The sequence below is a fragment of the Macaca nemestrina genome, chromosome 16, assembly GCF_043159975.1.
Source record: "Macaca nemestrina isolate mMacNem1 chromosome 16, mMacNem.hap1, whole genome shotgun sequence".
NCBI lineage: Eukaryota > Metazoa > Chordata > Mammalia > Primates > Cercopithecidae > Macaca > Macaca nemestrina.
In genome coordinates, this window is record NC_092140.1 from 24,859,406 (window position 1) to 24,883,588 (window position 24,183).

A 24,183-nucleotide genomic window follows, 5' to 3' on the forward strand; every position below is an offset into this window, starting at 1 on the left:
TTACTTCCCCCTGGGTCCCTCCCACAAGATGTAGGAATTCTGGGAGATACAATTCAAGTTGAGATGTGAGTGGGGACACAGCCAAACAATGTCACCTTGTCTCTACAAAAAAAATTCAAAAATTAGCTGGATGTGGTGGCATGTGCCAACAGTCTTAGTTACTTAGGAGGCTTAGGCAGGAGAATCACTTGAGTCCAGGAGTCGTAGACTGTTATGAGCTATGATCATGCCACTATACTTCAGCCTAGACTCAAGGATTCCTCCTGCCTCAGCCTCCCTAGTAGCTGGAATACAGGCATGTGCTACAACTCTGGGCTATATTTTCAGATTTCTTTTAGAAATGGGATCTTGCTATGTTGCCCAGGCTGGTCTTGAACTCCTAGTCCCAAGCTATCCTCCTGCCTCAAACTTCCAAACAGCTGGGATTGTAGGTGTGAGCCACAGGGTCTGGTGGCTTTTTAAAAAATCGTCATAAACTGTTTAAATGAAATGTTTTCTGTAGTGTGCTGCTATAAGACTGTCTTATGAACATTAAAGCAAACACAAATACCATTCAGTGAAATTGTTAATTACATCTTGGGTTATGTTAATTGAGTTAATTGAATCAGATGGATTTATATTTCATTATTTATTATACTTTACCTGAATATATTTAAGAAACTGTATACATATGGATTCCCAATTAATACTCTTTAATCTTAGGCTTTTAATAATCAATATTTGAACTTTTGAAATATATGTGTTTACCTGATTCATGAAAACTATTGTAGACATATATAACTTTAAAAAGTTAATTGTCATATGTGAAATACATGAAAACATAGGTAGGTATAAATGTTTCTAACACCTGTTTTTTTAAAGGGTTGTTAGAAAGATATGGAAGTTAAGCAAAACCATCCTCTGTGCTATTGAAATTGACATTAAATTATTGCTTATTAAAAAATAAGTAAGACTAAGATGTTAGACACATGTGTTTCTTATAGTTCAAACATTCATCTATGGTAATGTCTAACATTATAACAATAATTATAATTATAGTGATTTAAGATATATCTATCAATATATTATTTACAACAATTTCCTTCCATAAATTTGATTGGAGCACAATAGATTTATCTGTTTTTAAATGTTGATCTTTTTGGAAAAATCATATGATTTCTTAAGGAAGATCCTTAAGCATCTTAAACAATAACTTTTTTCTTGGACAATCTATGAATGAGAATGTGAAATTTGGCAAAATAAAAAAATGTAAATGTCCATTTAAAATATCTACTTATGAGATTAATATAACGTCAGAGGTTTTTAAAAATAGGCTGCAAGAGTTAACAGGTATATTTAAAAAGTAAATTTGAAAACAGACTGTCTCTCAAAGATGTTGATTTAAACAGTCACATTCAAATAATAATGGTTAGTAGTTTTTAAATTAATTTAGTAGTTATACAAAAAAGGTTATTCTTAGATTCTGTTGCTGTTTCTCTAGGTTGACATAGGCCTGAAGTTTTGACCTTAAATAAAATCCTCTTTGTAACACTAGATCAAGAAATGTATAAGTTTATACTACTAGATCCAAGAAAAATGACATCCTGGCCATATTCCCATGTACCAGAGCAAACAACTCTACTTCCTGTTGAGGTTATTTATTGAATAATGAATAATCAGATGCAGCTACACCAGAAAATGGGCATTAGGCATGTAACCTTGAGGATGCTTTTTAATTAGCAAGAGAACACTCAGAAGAGATTCTGAGGGTTTCTCTGAACTGGAAACATCTAAACCCACGCAGTCTTATCACTTATGAATACCCAGAATCCCAGTGCAGAGAAACTGTGAAGTTGTAATGTGTGCCTGTGAGTGCAGTGATCTCCACTTTACTATTGCCATACATGCCGTGACTTTGACTCATGTTTATTCATTCCTCAGGCTAAAGAAACTTGGTACTGGGTGAAGCCCATTTTGTCTCATAAATTGATTTTTAATTCAAACCTCAGGTCACTGCTGCTGGTCAAGTAGAGTGCACACTGTAGTTGTAAATGCAGTCCATTATCCATTGATCATAAAAGTAGTGAGTATTTCCTAAATGATGTGAGACAAGACTAGGCACTATAAAAACAATGAAGAAACATGACTAATGCTTCAGATAATCACATTCCATCCATTTGATGTGAGACACAATGTAAAACATTTTATAAATTTGATTAGGTAAGTGATATATTAGAACTGGAAAAAGATGTTGACGGAAACATGATGAAAAACGGTATTATGAAAACATACAAAGTGCAGGAAATCTGACAATCGTGAGCAAAATATGTGTCCCTTGTTTTCATGGAGCACAAGGCAAATATTGCTGAATATAGGATAAATGTGGGGGGATATTTGCAGTTTCTGAAGCTACAACTGCATCCAAGAGGAATCTCTTGACCATGCTAAGGGAGACAAATTTTATTTAGTCTTCCCATGTTTTTGCTTAACTTCCAAATTTTTATTAAAAAAAAATATTTGGTAGAAACTGAGGTCCCATTATGTTGCCCAGGCTGGACTCAAACTCCTGGACTTAAGTGATCCTCCTGCCTCTGCCTCCCAAACTGCTGAGATTCCAGATGTGAGCCAACATGGTGGCCTTTGTTTAACATTTATTAATTTATTTATTTTAGAGACAGAGCCTCCCTCTCTCTCCCAGGCTGGAGTCCAGTGGCGTGATCTTGGCTCACTGCAACCTCTGCCTCCCAGGTTCTAAGCAATTCTCTTGCCTCAGCCTCCAGAGTAGCTGAGATTACAGGCACACACCACCACATTGGACTAATTTTTTGTATTTTTAGTAGAGATGGGGTTTCACTATGTTGGCCACGCTGGTCTCCAACTCCTGACCTCAGGTGATCCACTCACCTCGGCCTCCCAAAGTGCTGAGATTACAGGCGTGAGGCACCACACCTGGGCTGTTTAACTTTCAAAGTGTCACTTAACTGACTTCCCATATACTCATCTGTCTAGAATCTCTAATTACATTTTTATATTATTTTGCTGAATGATAAATAGTATCACTGATACATAAATTTACATTCCTTCCGTTACAATTCAGAAAATAGTAAGTTGTTTTCTCAAAACCCACTGCATCATAAATAATCTGATTTCTGTATGGCAAAGACTGTGCTAAGTATTAGGAAAATAAAGATAGCTGGGTAATATCTGCTCTTCTTAAATCATTTGGCCGAGAATTCAAATTAGAGTAAATTAGAACCCTGGCCCTTTTCTATTCTCTAATTATTACATTATTTAATCCTACATAATTTAGAGTGGTTTTCCTCTGAATTGATCTGAAATATTAAGTTGCACAAGCTCTGGCCTCAGTAATATTTAGTACTTAAGATACTAAATGCATTAAAAACAAAGGGCAGTTAAAAGTGTTATGTTAAATGTCATGGTCCCCATCAAATAACCTAAAACAAAATCTTATCACCATACATGTGAAAATTATTTGGTTATTTTAAATACAAAAACTGTATACAATATACATAAAAAAATTATACGTGTGAACAAGGACAGCAAAGCAAAATTTCTCAAGCATAAAAACAGTATATAAAGTAATACTTCAATTTTTCTATGTAATTATATATGGTGGTTTTGTTAATGAAAGAAAATTCATTTTCAAAAGTTAATTCCTGAACCTCTGCCCATGTCTATTTCATGACTAGAGTTAATATTAATTTAACATTAAAAGCAATTAATTATAAATGTAAAAGTATGTTAACATATGAAAGTTTATGGAACCATAGAGTGAATTTTTCAGATGCAAAGGCAATTATAACATTAGGATCAATTTGAACATATAGAGTGGTCTAAAATTTCATATACAGTTCAATATATTTTAGAAGAAAATTTATGTCATTGAAATAAATAAATTATCATATTATTTTAGAATTGATTTTTAAGCATTCTATGAAGCCATCTGCTTGCTAAGAAAGCAATAAAAGTCAAATGCAAAAGATACCCATAATATATTCATGTCCTTCAGCACTCAGTAGATAAATCATTTTTATTCAAATGAAATCCTTGAGTTATTTTTTTTTCCTGCTCCTATGTTCAAGAGATATGCTATGGGTATACAATTTTTCAGAGAACACTCTGTCGCTCCATTTTTTTCCCCCTCTGAGGATGAAGAATGAAACTAATGGGAAGAATGCAACCTAAAATGAAGCCTCAAAGGATAATTCATTGAAAAATGATGCAGGACATGGACTATTTGGCAGAGAATTTTCACATATCTTGTTATTTCTAGCCACAAAGTCCTGTGAGATTTTTCTCTTTATCATACAGAATGTTCAATGTACTAACTAACGGTAAACTTAAGGAGAATTGAGACATTTTATAACTCTCCTATTACTGCAGCAATGTTATTTTCCTCTAAATTGGCTTAACGGTGATTGCCCAGGGACTAGTTTGAAGTATCAGAAAAAAACTTAACTAGGGCCGGTATCACCTACAGTGTATGGCTAAGGCAGAATTATTCACTGTAAACATGGTGACAAATTAAATGGAAGTCAGGTGAAAGGAGTCAAATATGTCTTAGCATTATAATGTCAGTGCTATTATGTTTTTAGAAACAGTAACAAGATTCTTAATGATGAGAAGAATGTGCTTTTTGTGTGTATATATATAAAATGTTAGAATGGATTATCTCCAGAAAAGTAGTCATAAATGTAATTATAATAAAAAATTAGGTTAATCCTCACATTTGTAATGTATATTTGATTTCTAAATTACTAGCATGGAAATCAATAAAGTTCTTTTATTCATTGGAGACTGTAATGAATGGCATTATGATATAAAAGATGAGCCAAAGCAAACATTTTCCCTTTCAGTCTAGAAGCAGATACAAGAGAGGCTCCATTTGCACCTAGTCAATGTCTGAGAAAGCTGCCTTTGCAAGACAAAGGTATTAAAACATATATATTTCTTCCCCTTTCTATGAGAAGTAGCTGAAATATCTAAAGAGAAGAAAAATCAGATTGAGGGTGTTCAAAGACGAGATTGCAAGAGGAAAGAAAAAGATTTAATGACATTAATACAATCTTTGACATGTGTCTATTTTATATTTGCATTAAAGTCATAATTTTACCTTTTTAAAAATTATACTTCAACAGTTGTGTAATTTATTCCCAAGTCATACATGAGAACTCACCTGATAAAGGCAATAAACTGTGTGCTGGAGAAGTGTTCCTCATGGGCTGCTTAACTCGTACATGTCTTTTCTCAGCTTCTAAGAGTAAATACAAATCGGCTTCTTTTTTTTCTTTTTTCTTTTTTGTATATAAGGTTTCATATTTGAGTATAGTTCTTGTACAATCTGTTCTGACAAGGACACTATTATGGAACACAAACACTTGATAGGTTAAATCAATGCCCACATAACTCTCTCAAGGAAACCGGGTTGGTAGCTACTTGGAAGGGATCCTGTCTCTCTGGACAGGCAGCCCAAAGACCTTAGCAAATTTTTGAAACTTCAATAAGAAAGGTATTCACCCATATTTATAGAAACTAAACGATGGAGGGAATGACTTGAGCTTATTTTCTCTGTGTCAAAATAGAAGGGATAATTGTAGAATCTTTTAAAATTTCAATCCAAGAGTCTGTGTGAAAATTTACAAATAGAAGTTAATTATCTAGTCTTAGTTTTCTCAATAACATATGTTTAAAAATAGTCTCTATCGTAATTAATACGCTTGGTGAATCTATAGAAATAAATAGGCCAAACAATGAGAATAGCCCTTTTGCGATTATGAGTAATCTTTGGAGATTATTTATGACCATACATGGTTTGATTGTCAGGACAATTATCAGAACCTGGGAGTAGGCTAAAGAAACTGATGATTTTCCTTGCAATGATGTACTGGGCTTGCCTCTTTAATAGATTTTGTATGTACTGATCCATCTTACTGTTCTGTAGAAAGAAAAGTTAACATAGTAGATATTTGTCTGTTACACATGTAGATAATTCTGTCCAGCAGGAAAGATAATCCCAAAGGTCATCATTTATTGCACTGTTGTTATTTAAGCAGTTTGTAGTTAAATAAAAGAATATTTAGCTAATATTCCTTTTCTAAGATATCTTTATTACATGGCCTATAAATACTTATCTCTTTAAATGCACTTAAAACTAGTTGTAGTATCTTGCTGATTCTTTTACCTTTGAAACACAAAAAAATACATTAGCATCCATTGCATAATACATATTTGAAAATAGATAACATAATTTTGAAAAATATATGCTGAAAAGTGTGAACTTCTAAACATAAAAATACATTGTAGGCAGTATAGTTCTGAAATAAAAATAAATGACTCAGAAAAATAGACTAAAATATCCTGAACAAAGTGTGTGAAGTTCTTTTTATTATCAATTTGGTTTTAATTATAAGATAATATATGCAGATTATTTTAGTAAAGATGAGAGGCAATTTTATTACATATTATATGCAAATAGGTACACAATATATAAATGTTTAATGTGAGAGAATATGTCACTGATAAAATTAAGAAATTTAGACATTTAAATTTCCCTATATTAAAAACAAAATTTAAAATATTAAATTATATCAAATATTAAAGTCACGAGAGAAAATATTTTCATTTTATGAGATTAACTATAATTCAAATCATTACAGATAAATAACCTACATGAAAAATTGGATGAAAAATAAAATTATGAAGTCACACAAATACTAAAGTTTTAGGCTTCCATTTAGCTAAATGAATGCAAAGTTAAACATTTTGTAGGATTTTAAAAAATGGTTACTTTTCAAATTGTTGGCAAGAGGGTGGGTTGGATAGCAGTAATAGGCAATGTTGTCTCAACCACTTCTTTTATAAATGGAATGAATTCCGGCTGGGCGTGGTGGCTCACACCTGTAATCCCAGCACTTTGGGAGGCCAAGGCGGGCGGATCACGAGGTCAGGAGACCGAGACCATCCTGGCTAACACAGTGAAACCCCGTCTCTACTAAAACTACAAAAAAATTAGCCGGGCATGGTGGCAGGCACCTGCAGTCCCAGCTACTCGGGAGGCTGAGGCAGGAGAATGGTGTGAACCCGGGAGGAGGAGCTTGCAGTGAGCCGAGATCGTGCCACTGCACTCCAGCCTGGGCAACAGAGCGAGACTCTGTCTCAAAAAAAAAAAAAACAAACAAACATGGAATGAATTCCAATAATCTTGCAAAACATTTTATTGTACAGGAATAGACAAATGTATAAATTGTAGAAAGAACAGTGATTATCAATTAGCAAGTGAAGTATTTCAATGTGTAAATATTTGTGTGTTGTATGAATTAGTTTATTCTATATCATACTAACAATTTTACTGGACTGTAATTTCTATTGGTAGAAGGATAAAATTTTCAAATATGTGTATATAGCTATAGATATATATGCAAGGGTAAAAATATCAAAGCTGGAAATCAACACTTTGAAACACTGTTTTGTAGTTTCCTAATTCTGTAATTACCTAAGATACATTGTTTCACAATAAAATATGAAAACATCAGGGGAAAAGATAGGCATGTAACAACTTTCGATTTTTAAAAAGTTACAATTTTGTACTTCAATTTACTTAAATTTAAAAATTGATCTAAATTAAAGTTTATAATTCAGGAACTATAAGGGTATATAATAGTGGATATTATTGTTGAATGTTGAGTCATTTTACCTAATACTCTTAACATAGTGGCAATCTAGCTGCTAGTGTTTGATTCACAAGTATGATCAAATTATGGCTAAATATTAGCAAAAAGTATCATAAGAAATTAGCTGGAAGTCATGATGCTAATTGCTCCCAAATTCCACGTCAGATATGGGGAAACCTCAATATTCCCCATCTCTCTCTTTCCTTCCTCCCTCTTTTTTCTGTCATAAAGCATTTAGCCTAATTTGTTTTTTTGCAGCCATCCTACAACCAAGAGATTATAGAACCTATAGAACTGATAAAACATTGTGGATTTCACATTGAGACCCAGAAATACCTGTGTGCTTTGATGACATCATTAAACTGTTGGATCAGCCTGAATACTCTTCCTATTCTGGACTTTATGATAAGTGAGAATATACTTTCTCACCATTTGTGCCACTTTGATTTCAGTGTTACTTTGTTACTGATAAAGATTTTGAAACCAGGAAGTAATGGTATTGCCGTGAACATACAATGGAATGGATTTGTCAAAGCAAAAAGAAATGCACAGTACAAAGTTAAACAGGCAAGGGAAATTTTATTCAAGGAGATCGTGATGGGGAATTGAGGACAGAATTTAGCCTGAACTCAACTCTGCTGAGATAAAAGGCTGGAGGGTTTTAAGAGCTGGATGGAAGACTCATAGGCCATCTGTGTTTGCTAATTGGCCTTTATCCAAAGGAAAAGTAAACTTTTTAATACTTTCATAACAGGCAGTAGGTTTATAACTTAGAACAAGGTGGCCACAGAAGTTAAGTTCTTATTCTTTCACAGAAAATAAGAGATAAGGGAACTCTCTTTCTTGATGATTATAGATATAAGAAATGGCTGTCTGTCCTTGAGAAAGACTTTCCTGGATTGTAAAACTAGCAAAAAGACTTTTTAAAGATTTATATCACAAAGGATAGGAGAAATAATTTACAATGACGGTTGTTCCAAGAAAAGAAAGATGATGGGCCTAGATTTAGGCTAAGGGGAACAGTAAGGCCTCTTGCTCAGGCTGAATGAAAAAAAGGGCAGAGGGAGGATAGTGAGGACCTCACTGTTCCAAGCCTAGGAGATGTCAGCACTTGTGCTGTTGGGGAAGTAGTATGTAATGTATGGCCTGGTGCCTGTTTCTTATTTACTGATGGAGTGGCAATAATCCCTGTTGCTGGTAATCAATAAGCAAACAAGCAAACAAACAAACAAATAAATGAAAACATTACATTTGGTATTTCCCAGGGCATTTAGTTTGTCACTATGTGTAAGGGACTTAAAGACAGAGAATAGAGGAAGTGTAGTTATTCCTAAAAAGACTGTTTTAGAGAATACCACTAAAATGTGTTGTAAATATGATATCCGACACTCTATATGATTTAAAACTAGAAAAATTTTCTTATCCAATAATGAATGTACCAGCATATACACAGAAGTAAGAAAAATTTAAAAATTACATTAAGAGAAAAACTAAGCATCGTGGATCATCTGGGCTTCTCCTGAGTCTCCTTATGTTACTCTCTTTACAGGAAAAGTAGAGCAAACATACTTATTATTCAGATGCTCCTAGAAGGTCAGTGGGGGCAGTTGCTTCCCTAATGTCAAGGGTATACTTTCAAATACCTGAATTAAAAGAACTTTATTAAAATCAGCACAAAAACATTAATAAAGTTGGAGAAACAGGAATTTCAAGAGTCAAAAACCCATTTCTAGAACATTTCTCAGACTCTAGTTTTTAATTTCCTAGAATGGATCTAAACAGCAGGCTCATGCAAATATGGTTCACAGAGTGGTGAGGCCTCCTAAAATGTTTTTAATCAATTTGCTTGTAAATAAATACAGAATGAGAATGACTAGATGACAATCTAGGCAATACCATTCAGGACATAGGCACAGACAAAAATTTCATAATGAAGATGCCAAAAGCAATTGCAACAAAAGCAAAAACTGACAAATGGGATCTAATTAAACTGAAATGCTTCTGCTCAGCAAAAGAAACTATCAACAGAGTAAACAGACAACTTACAGAATGGGAGAAAAAAATTGCAACTTATGCACCTGACAAAGGTCTAATATCGAGCATCTATAAGGAACTTAATAAAATTACCAAGAAAAAACAACCCCATTCAAAAAGTGGGTAAATGACATGAACAGACATTTCTCAAAGGAAGAAATGCATGCAGCCAATAATCATATGAAAAAAAGCTCAACATGACTGAACATTAGAGAAAAGCAAATCAGAACCACAATGAGATACCATCTCACACTAGTCAGAATGTCTATTATTTTTTTAAAAAGTAACAGGTGCTGGCAAGGTTGTGGAGAAAAAAAAGGAACACTTATATACTGTTCGGGGAAGTGTAAATTAGTTCAACCATTGGGGAAGACAGTGTGGCAATTCCTCAAAGACCTAGAATCAGAAATACCATTTGACTCAGCAATCCCATTACTGGATATATACTCAAAGGAATATAAATTATTCTATTATAATAACACATGCACATGTATGTTCATTGCAGCACTATTCACAATAGCAAAGTCATGAAATCAACCTAAATGCCCATCAATGATAGACTGGATAAAGAAAATGTGGTGCATATACACTATTAAATACTATGCAGCTATAAAAAAAGGATGAGATAATATCCTTTGCAGGTATGTGGTTAGAGCTGGAGGTCGTTATCCTCAGCAAACTAACTCAGAAACAGAAAACCAAATACCACATTTCTCGCTTATAAGTGAGAGCTAAATGATGAGAGCATGAGGACACTTAGAGGGGAACAACACACACTGGGGTCTTTCAGAGGGTAGAAGGTGGAATGAGGGAGAGGATCAGAACAAATAAATAGTGGCTACTAGACTTAATACCGGGGTGATAAAATAATCTGTACCACAAGCTCCCATGGCACAAGTTTACCTGTGTAACAAACCTGCACTTGTACCCCTGAAATTAAAATGAAACTTAAACAAGAAACTTCTGTAATATTGCCTCAGTATCTAATACTCTGTGTTTTCCTTTTCATTTTTCTAGCAATTCACTTTAAATTGAGTTTTTCAAAATTGTATTCTGTTTTGTTTTGTCTTGTTTTTGAGATAGGATCTCACTCCGTCACCTAGGCTGCAGTGCTGTGGTGCATCACAGCTCATTACAGCCTTGGCCTTCAGGTATCAAGCAATCTTTCCACTTCAGTTTCCACTTCAGCCACCTAAGTATGCCCACCATGCTCAGCTATTGATTGATTGATTGACTGATTGTTAGATATGGGGCCTCCAGCAATCCTTCTTCCTTAGCCTCCCAAAGTAAAAATTAAATTTCTATGAGAGATTGGAAAAAAAAAAAAACCTTCACAGATACATTTAGATGCATGAATCTAAAACAACTAGGTCATATACCTACTAAATATTTAAGAAAACTACATGGTCAAAGAAATTTCAAATTTCAAATTGATAATGTTAAAGACTTGATTCCTTTCTCAGGCTCCAGACTTACACCAACAGAAAGTTTTCTCATAAGGATGCACAAGAACAGTAGAAGTGGTGAATCACCATCCCAAACAAAGCAAGAGATGACAATGTTCAAGGCAGAGTAACCCAGAAACTGTAACTGGGTCCTTGGGGTGTTGCTTTTCTGGCCTGAAACCTCTGTGATTGGTGGCACGTTTCCCTAGTTTTGCCTTGGACTATTGGGCTTGTTCTGCCCACTTGGCCTGGAAGGCTGCCCTTGGCTCATGCTCCCAGCCTGGATCCCATGCCTTCCAAGGGCAAGCCAGATGTGGAAGAGCATGAGGTGTGTGAGAGTGTGAGCGTGGGATCTGGCCACTGCCCACAGCCAGGCATGCCAGCTGTGGCAAGGCAGGCAGCTCCAGGCACTGGCACTGTGCACCGGCTCTCTGTGAGGCTGTGGCTGGAGCAGGCATACCACAAACAACTTTCATGGCTGGTACTGGGGAACCTGGTGGTACTTGGAAGCTTGGAGACACCAGGAACTGAAGAGCCCCAAAGAATGAGTCACAGTCCTGGCTCAGGGAGTTCCTAGGTCTAAGCTCCCCAAAGGACTGCAGCTCTTCTTTCCTTCTCCCCTCTCCCCTTCTTGTCACCTGCAACGTGGCAAGCAAGAGACATGTTTCAGTCCTGCCATTTGGTGGATCCTGAGTTCTTGTCCTGCATCCAGGAAGAATGAGATATGTGGACATGTGGAGGGTGAGCAAGGCAAAGAGGTGTTTATTGAGTGACAGAACATCTCAGAAGAGACCCACAGTGGGTAGCTCCTATCCATAGGCAAGTCATTCACATAACTGTCCAGATCTCAGCAGGGAGGAGACTCACAGCAGGTAGCTCCTCTCTGCAGGCAGGTTGTCCCATCTGCTTAGCTCTCAGCAGAGAGGAGACCCACAGTATGTAGCTCCTCTCCACAAACAGCTCGTCCGTTTGTCTGCCTGAGTCTGGGATTTTTATGAGCCTCAGAGGGGAGGAAGTGGGTGCTGATTGGTCTGTGAGCGACCATGGGTGGACCTGGAAAAAGTACCATAAGTTTTCACTCCAGTCCACAGAACTGGCAGCCTGGGGCCCAGGCCTCAGGTTATCCCTGGCCTGAAAGTGGGGTTTCACCAGGGACTGCCCCTTTCTGTTTAGGAACCTGTCTGGCTCCTGCCTATATTACTTGCCATCTACAATGCCCACAGTGCCTGGGGTGTTCATGCCAAGGGGTGCCTGGAGGCCCATGCTGAGCTGCCTTTAGCACCCCCTCAGCCTGTCTCCTGTGCTTGTTGGCACCCATATTCCAGAGGGACCCAACATGGCAGGGGGCTGGCATGTTAGTGCTTCCCCAAGTGTATACATACCTGGCCTAGTCATGACAGCACCTGGGCAAGGCCACAACTTTGCTACAAAATCAGAGTAGGCATCAGGAGTGGGGAGAGGCCAGGCGGTGGAAGCGGGCATTTCTGAGCTTGCAGGGGCAGAGGCCTTCCCAGGCCCCTGAGAGTGCAGAGATGCCTGAGTTTGGTGGCTGCAGCTGCACCCAGGAAGGCAGAGCTGCACCCAGGAGGGCAGGGCTCCCATCCCTCAAACTTGGAAGAGGAAGTGCTTATACCTGTTCCCAGGTCACACCAGTTCCATGGAGTGTCCAGCCCCGGCTGTGCCTCCCTAGCAGCCTCTGGCATCATGGCAGCAGCCACTCCAGATGAGCCACAGCTGCCATCAAAATCAGATCTTTGTGTATTAGTATATTTTCATGCCACTGATAAAGGGAAGAGACTGGGAAGGAAAAGAGGTTTAATTGGACTTACATTTCCACATGGCTGGAGGCCCCAGAATCATGGCAGGAAGCAAAAGGTACTTCTCACATAGCAGCAGCAAGAGAAAATGAGGAAGATGCAAAAGCAGAATTCCCTGATAATACCATAAGATCTCGTGAGATTTATTCATTACCACAAGAACAGTATGTGGGAAACTGCCCTGATGATTCAAATTATCTCCCACCAGGTCCCTCCCACAACACATGGCAATTATGAGAGTACCATTTAAGATGAGATTTTGGTGGGGACACTGAGCCAGACCATATCATTCTGCCCCAGCCCCTCCAAATCTCATGTACTCACATTTCAAAATCAATCATGCCTTCCCAACAGTTTGGGAACCTCTGCCTACATTGCAGTTGGAAAGTTTGGGAGTCTGAAAAGCTACACTTAGATTTCAGAAGATATATGGAAATGCCTGGATGCTCAGGCAATGTTTACTGCAGGGCCAGGGCACTGGCAGGCTTAACACCATGTGGAAGTTGCCAAGGTTTGGGACTTGCACCCCCTGAGGCCCCAGCCCAAGCTCTACATTGGCCCCTGTAAGCCATAGCTGGAGCAGCTGGAGCAGCTGGGGCACAGGGCACCAAGTCCCTAGGCTGCACAAAGCACAGGGTCCTGGTCCTGGCTGATGAAACCATTTTCTCCTAGGTCTCTGGGCCTGTGATGGTAAGGGCTGCTGTGAAGACCTCTGACATACCCTGGAGACATTTTTTCCCATTGTCTTGGGGATTAACATTCAGCTCATTACTTTGCAAATTTCTGCAGCTGCCTTGACATTCTCCTCAGAAAATGGGTTTTCCTGTTCTACCACATTATCAGGCTGCAAATTTTCTAAACTTTTATACTCTGCTTCACTTATAAAACTGAGTGCCTTTAAAGCAGCCAAGTCACCTCTTGAATGCTTTGTTGCTTATAAATTTCTTCCACCAGATACCCTAAATCATCTATCTCAAGTTAAAAGTTCCACAGATCTTTAGGGCAGGGGCAAAATGTCACCAGTTTCTTTGCTAACATATAGCAAGAGTTACCTTTGCTCCAGTTCCCAAAAAGTTCCTCATCTCCATATGAGACCACCTCAGCTTCGACCTTATTGTCCATATAGCTATCAGCCTTCTGGTCAAAGTCATTCAGCAAGTCTCTAGGAAGTTCCAAACTTTCCCACATTTTCCTTTCTTCTTCTGAGCCCTTGAAACAGTTCCAGACCTCTGCCTGTTACCCAGTTCCAAAGTCACTTCCACATTTTCGGGTATTTTTTCAGCAATACCCCACTCTACTGGTACCAATTTACTATATTGGTCCGTTTTCACACTGCTGATAGAAACATACCTGAGACTGGGAAGGAAAGGAGGTTTAATTGGACTTATGTAAGTTCCACGTAGCTGGGGAGGCCTCAGAATCATGGCGAGAGGTGAAAGGCACTTCTTACGTGGTAGCGGCAAGAGAAGATGAGGGAGCTGCTAAAGCGGAAACCTCTGATAAAATCATGAGATCTCATGAGACTTATTCACTACCACAAGAACAGTATGGGGGAAACTGCCTTGATGATTCAAATATCTCTCACCAGCTCTCTTCCACAACACGTGGGAATTAAGGGAGTACAATTCACGATGAGATTTGGGTGGGGACTCAGAACCAAACCATATCACTTGGGAATATCAAATTGTCTGACTGTGTTAATCCTGAACCTCTAAAGGGAAGATGCCCAATGGTATCAAATGTACAAAGATTTTATTAGGGAAAATACCTGCCTCAAAGAAAATGGTGATGTATCTGGAAAAGGCTGAGAGATCCAAGGACAGTGATACAAGTTTGACCATAAGTGAAGGAGAAAGAAAGACAAGATTGGGTGGAAGCATGTAGACTGCTTCGAAGTCTAAGGAGGGTTTAACAAAAGCTGCAGGAATCACTGAGCCTTGAGTGGGCTGTTAAAAGACTCCCCAGTTTCCCAGGAATAGACCTTCTTTAGGTTCCCTTTGTCGTCTGTCACTGGCAGGCAGGAGCAAAGCAAACCTTGACGATCCAGGTGTGACTGGATCTCTAATTTATCCCGCTATCTTCACATGATCATCTTGTCTTTTTGTATCTGTGTCTTAATTTCCTCCTTCCTGTAAAGGTACCATATATATCAAATTTACAGCCTACTCTCATCTAGTATGACCTTGTCTTAACTTGATTACATCTGCTAAAATTCTATTTATAAATAAGGTCTCGTTCATAGGTTCCATGTGGACATAAATTTTGGGGAGACACTATTTAACCAAGAAAAATGACATTTGTATATACTTTTGAACCATGAAGAACTACAATGAAGATCTAAGATTACCAAAATGTCCTCTATATTTCCAAGAAAATAAAATAGCTGGATACTTGTTGAGGAATTTTTATTTTCATTTTAACTGTTTTGAAAATTTATTTAGTTAACTTTATATTAGAATCTTGAACTTATGAAAAGATATTTTTAAGTATATGAGAAATATGGGATATTGACTGTGAAGTTATTTGATAAAATATTTTCACTTGGTACTCTAGCAAGTAGGCAAAACAGCCACCACTCAATCCCTCCTTAGCTAACTTTACCTGAAATCATATTTTGCTATATTTATTTGCTTATATTTTTACCTTTCAAAAATTTTGTATCTGCTTGTCTATCTCTCCCACTGATAATTTCAGTTCCATTAAGGTAGGAACTTTGCCTTATTAAACAAAGATGAATAAATTAGGGAATAAATTAGAGGGTCCTTAAAAAATCATTATCACCTATTTTGAAAGAAAACTGAAAGACAAGCAAATATTAATCAATTGCTCAAGAAGCTTTCAATGTTATAGAGCAATAAATCTCTTATGAGCAAATAAAGTAAATTAAATAAAAATGTATATTAACTCCATTTTATTATGAACTCTTAGTAATAAAATTTAAAAATCATACTTCCTTTCACTCTTTCAATTTAATAAATTGACTTATAAGTCATTTAAATAAATTAAGAAAGTTAGATAAACATTCTGAATCCATTAAAGTCTGGCTAAATGAAAACTAGTCATAGACACTAAATAAAATTTCTTATTCCAGTATACCATGTATAGCATCTGGATTTGACATCTTAATCCTCACATTCATTTATATTTATTTATAAAAGCAATTTTTAAAGACATTTTGAATTTCTGTATACTACATTTTAAAGATCCCACAATCTCTTTAAGATTTGTTTAATTTTTGTATATTTTATGTAGAGCAGAACTTCTTGCGTAGTCTTAATCATTGAGTCTATATTTTATCTCTTTTTATACCTCTAACACTGTGCGAGGCTCATAATATATAGTATAAAATTTTGGCTGTGTGTGGTGGCTCACATCTGTAATTCCAGCACCTTTGGAGGGGGAGAGGGGAAGATCCCTTGAGGTCAGGAGTTCAAGATCAGCCTGAGCAACATAGTGAGAACCTGTCTCTATGAAAAAACAAAAACAAAAACAAAAACAAAAACAAAAAACACGTATGGTGGTGCATGCCTGTACTCCCAGATACTTGGTAGGCTGAGGCAGGAGGATCACTTGAGCCCAGGAAGTCGAGGTTATAATAAACTATAATCACACCACTACACTCTAGCAGGTGATAATGTAAGACCTTGTCTCCGAAAAAAGAAAAATTAATAAATTCTTATAGTGTTGATTTATTCTCCACCTACAGAAGATATTCTTGCTAGTTCTTCTAGTGGTAACCAACCCTATTGCAATTCTAAAATTACAAATAATGCAGTCATACAGTCTCAAAATGAATTTACAAATTGGGATTAAACTCTGCTAATTTATTAATATTTTCAAAGATATTTTAAAGCTTCATATTGTTATACACTATGGAACACTACAGAGTATTAATATTCTTTATAATATTAATACATTAAATATTTATGTAAATTCAAACATACCATAAAATCATACCTAACAAACCTATAATACCTGCAATTTCATTCACACATTTTTCTTTTTCCCACTGTCAGAATGGAGGAAGTATCTCTCTTAATTTCTAAAGCTAATCATCTGTTCTGAAATCCATCTTTTCTTCCCTCCTCTGACCTCTTTTTGTGCTGCTCCTTCATGTGCTATTGTATAGCTTTGGGTCAGTGTTTTCTGGTTATTGTTGTATGTGATTTGATCACTGAGTCCCTTTGTCATGTGCCCACCGCATCACCTGCTTTGCTAAAATGTATGCCTTCATTCTAATACACGTAACCTGTTTTGGTGAATCAAATACTGTAACCTCACTTAATGCTTCTACATGAGGCTCCGATGAAAAGGCAACCATACTTGGATAATGTTTACAAACTAGTTGAGAAGAATCACTGCCCTTCCATGAATCAACTTGGTAACAATTGGATGGCTTATTTTCTCAAGGTATGGTGCATTATATGAGTGATGGACTTGTGGACTTATTGTGCCAATTCTGACGAAGGTGTGTTAACATCAACTTTTCAAGTTGTCTTATCTGCTTCATTGTTAACGGTGGCTGCTTTCTGTTTGGTATTCATACAGGATTCATACAGGATGTTCACACTAATGTATACTCCTGAAGTTTCCACTCTCTGCCTCTACACTAAACCTCCTTCTCTTTATCTACTAATCATTTTTTTTCTAACCACCTAATCATCCAATCCAAACTAATGACTTCAAATATTCATATTTAGAGTCGTTTTTCTTTCTGGAACTAAAAAAAAAAAGGAGGCATGACAACAGTACTAATGAAACTTCTGCCCATAAGCAGGTTTTCTTCTCATCTCTCTTCTGTATTTTAGGGTCATAACTGGATGGACTATAGGGTAAGAACTGTTTATTTTGAATTGGTACTTACATGCTGAGCATACAAAGGCTGAGAGAAAGTAGGGATAACAGATTTACAAATGCATCTACGCTGATGTTCTCACTGCCTTAAGGTTTCACATTTTCCAAATATGAAATATTTGCATGGAAGACTACTCTTTGTGCCTCAAGAGCATTCTATAATACTTAGTTTTATATGAGTCTGCTGTTTAATGAATTACCTATTTTTGTCTGAAAATGACTTAATTAGGCTTCTTCATTAAATGATGTTTTAATTGGATAAAGACTTTTAGGATGGCACTAACTTTTAACATTTTAAAGATAAATATCTTTTGGATTCCATTACTTCTGTTACAAAGTCAACTATTAGTATTATTTTGAGTCCACTGAAGGAGGTATGTGTTTTTCTGTTTTTGCTTTTGTTTTTGTTTTTAATAAGCCCTCAGGCCGATTTTTAAAATTTTCACTTTGTCTTTCACTAGTTTTTGTATGATGGGCCTAAGTATAGTTTTATTTGAATTTATCCTGTTTGGGGTCTTCATATCTTCTTCAATCCTTATCTTCAGGTCCTTAGTTAGTTTTGGAAAATTCTCAGTTCTTAACATTTTAACTATTTCTTCCCTCTTAACGATCTCTTTCCTATTTATCTGGGTTTTGAACTACACATATGTTAGAACTTTTATTACATCCTGTATTTTCTTATGCTTCTGCTATTTAAGAGAACATTTAGTTCCTTCTATAGAGCAGCTAGTAGATAACATGAATCCAATAAGAAATTGAGATAATTCACAGCTGGTTTTTCTTAGTTACCCTTTATTCCCACGTTTTGCCTTTATGTGACCCATTGAAAGTAATGGACTCCAGCTTTTCTCTCATTCCAATTTCTGCCAAAAGTTTTCTCCAACCTCTCAGCCGCGGTAGTTTTGATTCTGCACATACCTCAAAAGTTGAAGGGCCCAAAGTCCTTGGATGTTTTGGGTTTTCTTCTCTCCTGATATATGCCCTGTAATTTCCTGCTACCTTGGTGACATCCCAAAACATGTGAATAGATTTTAAAAATCATCCTGTTCATACTCTCTAGTGGAAGTGCTGGTCAAAATCAATCTAATCACCATTACAGGAAGAAGATTATTGGCAAAAAAAAGTCAGCCCTTCCTAATTGCATGTTATGCAGCTGTAGATTCAACCAACCCCTGATCAAGAATATTGGGAAAAAATATATAAAACAACACAAATTTGAAAAATACATTGTAACAATTACTGACGTAGCATTTACATTGTATTAAGTGTTATACATAATAGACAGATGTTTTGAATGGGAAAATATGCTTAGATTATTTGCAAATACTAACACCATTTTATGTAAGGGACTTGATGGATTTTGGCATCCAAGTCGGGGGTGGCAGGTGGCGGGGGTGGGTTCTGAAACCAATCTTCTGTGAATACCAAGGGACTGAAACTGAAACGGGAGAGTTGCTTGATTCTCCTCGCAGGACTTATGACAGGGGTGTGGCTGGCCAGTTCGGTTCCCATGCTGCTCAAATCCCCAGCAGGACGGGGAGCATGCAGAGGGGCAAGCACGGAGGCCAGGAGGAGCGCTGTGGGCTCCTGCCCCACCGAAGTGTCTAGGGGTCACGGTGCCTGCCACCCCCGTGTTACAAAGCTCTTTCAGCTTTGCTGTCTGCAGATGGCTTGAGTGTTAATCAGCTCAGTGGCCCCTCTGCCTTTTCTCAAGGACAGAGTCAGTGTGACAGCTTTCTCTATTCGGAACTCTTGCCCAGCGTCCTGGAAACATCGGGTCACACACAGGCTTGAAGGATGAATAGGAGCTTTTACTGAGTGGTGGAGTGTCTCTCAGCAGCCTGGATGGGGAGCTAGAAGCGGGGGATGATCTACCCCTAGGGTAGGGCCACACAGTGACCCGGCTCCTCTCTAACCGCCTGGGGAACTCCTCTCCGCGTTTAGCTGTCCCTCCTCTTTGGTTCTCTGCTGCATCGTTCTGCCGTACATCTGCTGATCTGCGGGCTTGCTGGTGGGCTTCTGTAGCCTGGGATTCGCAGTTTATATGGGTGCAGGATAGGGGGCGTGGCGGGCCAACAGGCAATTTTTTGGGTGTAAAAACAGGAATGCCTGTCCTCATTTAGGGCCGCGGGTCTTCAGGCTTAATAAGGCTTGAGAGGAGCGTCGGTGGGGTGGTTTCCTGGTAAACCACCCTCTTCTACCCAGTATTTCCCTGTCTCCTGTCGGTATCAGAACTACTATACAGTGCAACATGTAGAGAATGGGTTTGACAACGGGGAATCGTGAAATTGAGCCCTGGCTCTCTTATGCAGAAGCAGCTTTAGCGTTGTGTTTAAGAGAATAAGCATTGAAGCCAGAGTGCTTTGGGACTGAATAGGGAGTCCCTTAGATACTTGATGTTTCTTTTTATTTTATATTTATTTATTATTATTTTAATTTTTTGTGACACAAAGTCTCGCTCTGTTTCCCAGGCTGGAGTGCAGTGGCACAGTCATGGCTCACTGCAGCCTCAACCTCCCGGGCTCAAGCAATCTTCCCGCTTCAGCCTCCCAAGTAGCTGGGACTGCAGGTGTGTGCCACCATACCCAGCTAACTTTTAATTTTTTGTAGTGAGGAGGTCTCCCTATGTTATCCAGGCTGGTCTTGAGCTCCTGGGTTCAAGCAGCCCTCCCACCTCAGCCTGGGCAAGTTTCCTAATGTACCTCTGCCTCATACCTTCGTCCGTAATAAGGGAATGCTGTTAGCTTCTACCTCTTCTATTACTGTAGGGATTGATATGTTTAAGCAATTGTAACAACATCTGACATTAAATAAACAGTTGGTAAACATTAGGTTATTATTGCCCGATGTGTTCATTGGTAAAAAGGGGATAATAATGACTTGCTAGTAAGACTGCTTTAAGAAATGGAGGTTTTAAATAGGGTGCAGTATCAATCTGTAATCCCAGCCACCAGGGAGGATGAGGCAGGAGGATCTCTTGAGCCTAAGAATTTTAGTCCAGACTAGACAACATACTAAGAACCCATCTCAAGAAAAGTAGAAGCTTTAATATAAAAAAAAAATCTTTTTTTCTGAAGCTTGGTAAACAGTATACACTATTACATAATATAGAGCATATAATAAATGAATGATGTTAGAAATTGTTTTCCCTTTCATAGTATCCCTGAACTCCTTTATGTTTCAGTAGATTACACTGTCAAATTGAGAGTTAAAGAAGGGCTGATTGATGCTCTGATCCTTATTTTTAAGATGATTACTTGTCATTAAAATCAAATTAGAAATGATAAGAAATTGAATAGTGTCTCATTGGAAAGCACTTTTTCATAACTGCATGATTGATCATGCACAAGCTAAAGAAAAATTGTATTTACTTTTCAAGTCAGAGGTCAGAGATCTGTAGGCAGTTATAATATTTTTAGAGAAAGTAACTAAAAATTTTATGCATTGATAAATTTATTTTATTAATAGTCGTAAATGTTCTTTGTAAGTAAAAAGTAGTAAAGTTTCTCATAATAATAGACATATTATGACACAAGAATTAGATTATATATACTTTCGTCTAGCCTCATAATTACTATAACTATAGAATACTAAATTACGAATCAGTGTTATCATGAAAAATGATCTTTTATTGACACTATGTTTAGCAAGAATTTTATTAGTCTTTGAAGAAGCTCATCAAATGTGCAAACAATTAACCTCTGAGAGGATAATAATAGATTTTGGATAGAAAACAACAACAACAACAAGAAGAAGAACAACAACAAAATGTGTGTAATGATATATCTGTAACTTCTGCATTTAAAGTCAGAGAAAAAAACCACAATAATTTATATATATTGTCCAATAATTAAAAATGCAAAACATAAACCAGAACAGTTGAATTCAGGATGTTAAACATAGAAATTAGAAGACAGGTATTAGAAAACTGTATATAGATCTTACCTAAACTTATTTGATCTTAAATGTAACCTAAAAACAGAAGGCACAAAATAAGAGGTTAACAAATTATAATTTATTGTAAAATTTCAAAATATAAAAAGGAAGAGAGCAATGTAACAACCACCCTATGCCATTACTTAGGTTAAGCAAGTTACAAATATATGGATTAAGTATCCTTGTGTGCACCTAAACGAGCTCATTCCTCACTCAAACACTTACCTTCACGAGAGCTAGCCAATCTCCTAAATTTGGTATTTTTCATTTACATGCATGTCTTTAAACATTTACTTCACATAATTATATACTTAAACACTACATAGTATTTTTGCATATAACTTTAATCATGTGTTTTAAATTTAATTTATATTTTACCTTCTGGGAAATGATGTTTACATTATACAACTAACCTATTTCAGTCAATAACTATATGCTTTATCCATGCTGATATATGTAGTTTGAGGTATTTACTTTCACTGCTATATATTTCATTTTATAGATGTGCCATAATTAATGATTTATTTACTTGTTGATAGTATTTGCTTCCAATATTTTGCTTCCCAAACAGTAGACACCAGCCATGTGTAGTACTGTGTACTTGAACTGTACTCCTGTGGCTGAAGCACTGAATATTTACCTTTATTTAATTTTAATAAATACAAGTATAAATTTAAATAGTCACACATGCCTAGTGACTATGACACAGTACTAAGTACTACACTACAAAGGTACTATACTACTAGAAGTGGTACCACTGGAATAGATGTCTTTGTCACTTGGGCTGCTAAACAAATCACCATAGGTAGAGATTTAACATCAATTCATTTTTCACAGTTCTGGGGGCTGGAAATCAGAGATCATGATAACAGCATATTGGGTTCTGGTGAGAGCCCTCTTCAGGGCTGCAGACTGCTGACTTTTTGTATTCTCATGTGGTAGAAGGAGAGTGAACTAGCTCTACAGTTTCTTCTTATAAGGGCACTAATCCCATTCATGAGGGCTTAACCCTCATGATCTCATTTTCGCACAAAGACTGCATCTCTCAATACTATTTTATTGGGGATTAGGGTTTCATCATATGGATTTGGAGGGGACACAATCATTCAGTCCACGGTAATAGGTGTATTTATCTTCAACTTTACTATTTTAAATTGCTTGAAAAGTGTTCAATTTAAATTTTCGCCAGCACATATAAGAATACCTGTTTCATTTTCATATCTTCACCAATTCTTGGTATTATCTGTCAAAATGATGAGTTCAAAATTGTTTACGTTTTAAAATAAATTTTTTTGAGATGTAGCTTCTTTCTACCAATAAAGTATTATTTCTTATGATTATTAGCTATTTGATTTTCTTTCCTATAAATTTTCTATTTATATTATTTGCTAATTTTCTTTTTGGTTTATTTTTCTTATGAGAGCTTTAAAATACATTATTAAAATTAATCTCTCTTTAATTATATTCGAAAGCATGTCTTCACTTTTCTGGCCTGTCATTTTACTACTTAATTATATATTTAGGCTGAGAAGACTACAAATAAGTCATCTAGTTTAATTAATCAAAATTTCATAAGGTTTTGCTTTTAGGGTCTTTTTTAAGAAATATTTTTCTAATTTCAGGTCTTCAAAATCTATTCTTCTATATTTTCTTCTAAAATAATTATATATTATATTTTCTATATCATGATTTAACTAAATTGGAATTGACTTAAGCATACAATATGAAAGATAAATCTAATTTGATTTCAATTTATATGGAAAACATTTGTTTCAATACCTTTTAATTGAAATTCTACTGTGTTCCCACTGATTTTGCAAAACCGTCTTTCTCATATATCAAATTTTCAGATATTCATTGATTTGCTTCTCATGCTCAGGTCTATTTTTCTCTTCGTGCACAAATATTGGATGGTATTACTTGTTCTACTTTTACAATTATTGATAAAAGGCAAAAATAAAAATAAAAAATAGTGCCCTCCATCTTTTCCTTTTCCTTTTTTTTTTTTTTTTTTGAGATGGACTCTCGCTCTGTCGCCCAGGCTGGAGTGCAGTGGCGCGATCTCGACTCACTGCAAGCTCCACCTTCCTGGTTCACCCCCATTCTCCTGCCTCAGCCTCGCGTGTAGCTGGTACTACAGGCGCCCGCCACTGCGTCCGGCTAATTTTTTTGTATTTTTAGTAGAAACGGGGTTTCACCATGTTAACCAGAATGGTCTCGATCTCCTGACCTCGTGATCTGCCCGTCTCGGCCTCCCAAAGTGCTAGGATTATAGGCGTGAGCCACCGCGCCCAGCCTACCTTTTCCTTTTTAAAAAATTGATTTGGCAAATAGGGTAGGACAATCTTAAGATTTATTTAAAACCATTTTGTATATTCCCTTACCCGTGGTGTGCTCTTGGTTCCAAGCATCTTAATATTACTGGAA

At 36.8% G+C, this 24,183-nt stretch overlaps 1 long non-coding RNA gene across 3 annotated transcripts in view; it reads left to right on the forward strand.

Annotated features, from left to right (window-relative positions):
- LOC105477019 (uncharacterized) overlaps positions 1-24,183 on the forward strand; it is a 411,286-nt gene that overhangs the window by 130,306 nt on the left and 256,797 nt on the right. The gene's annotated exons all lie outside the window — the stretch shown is intronic.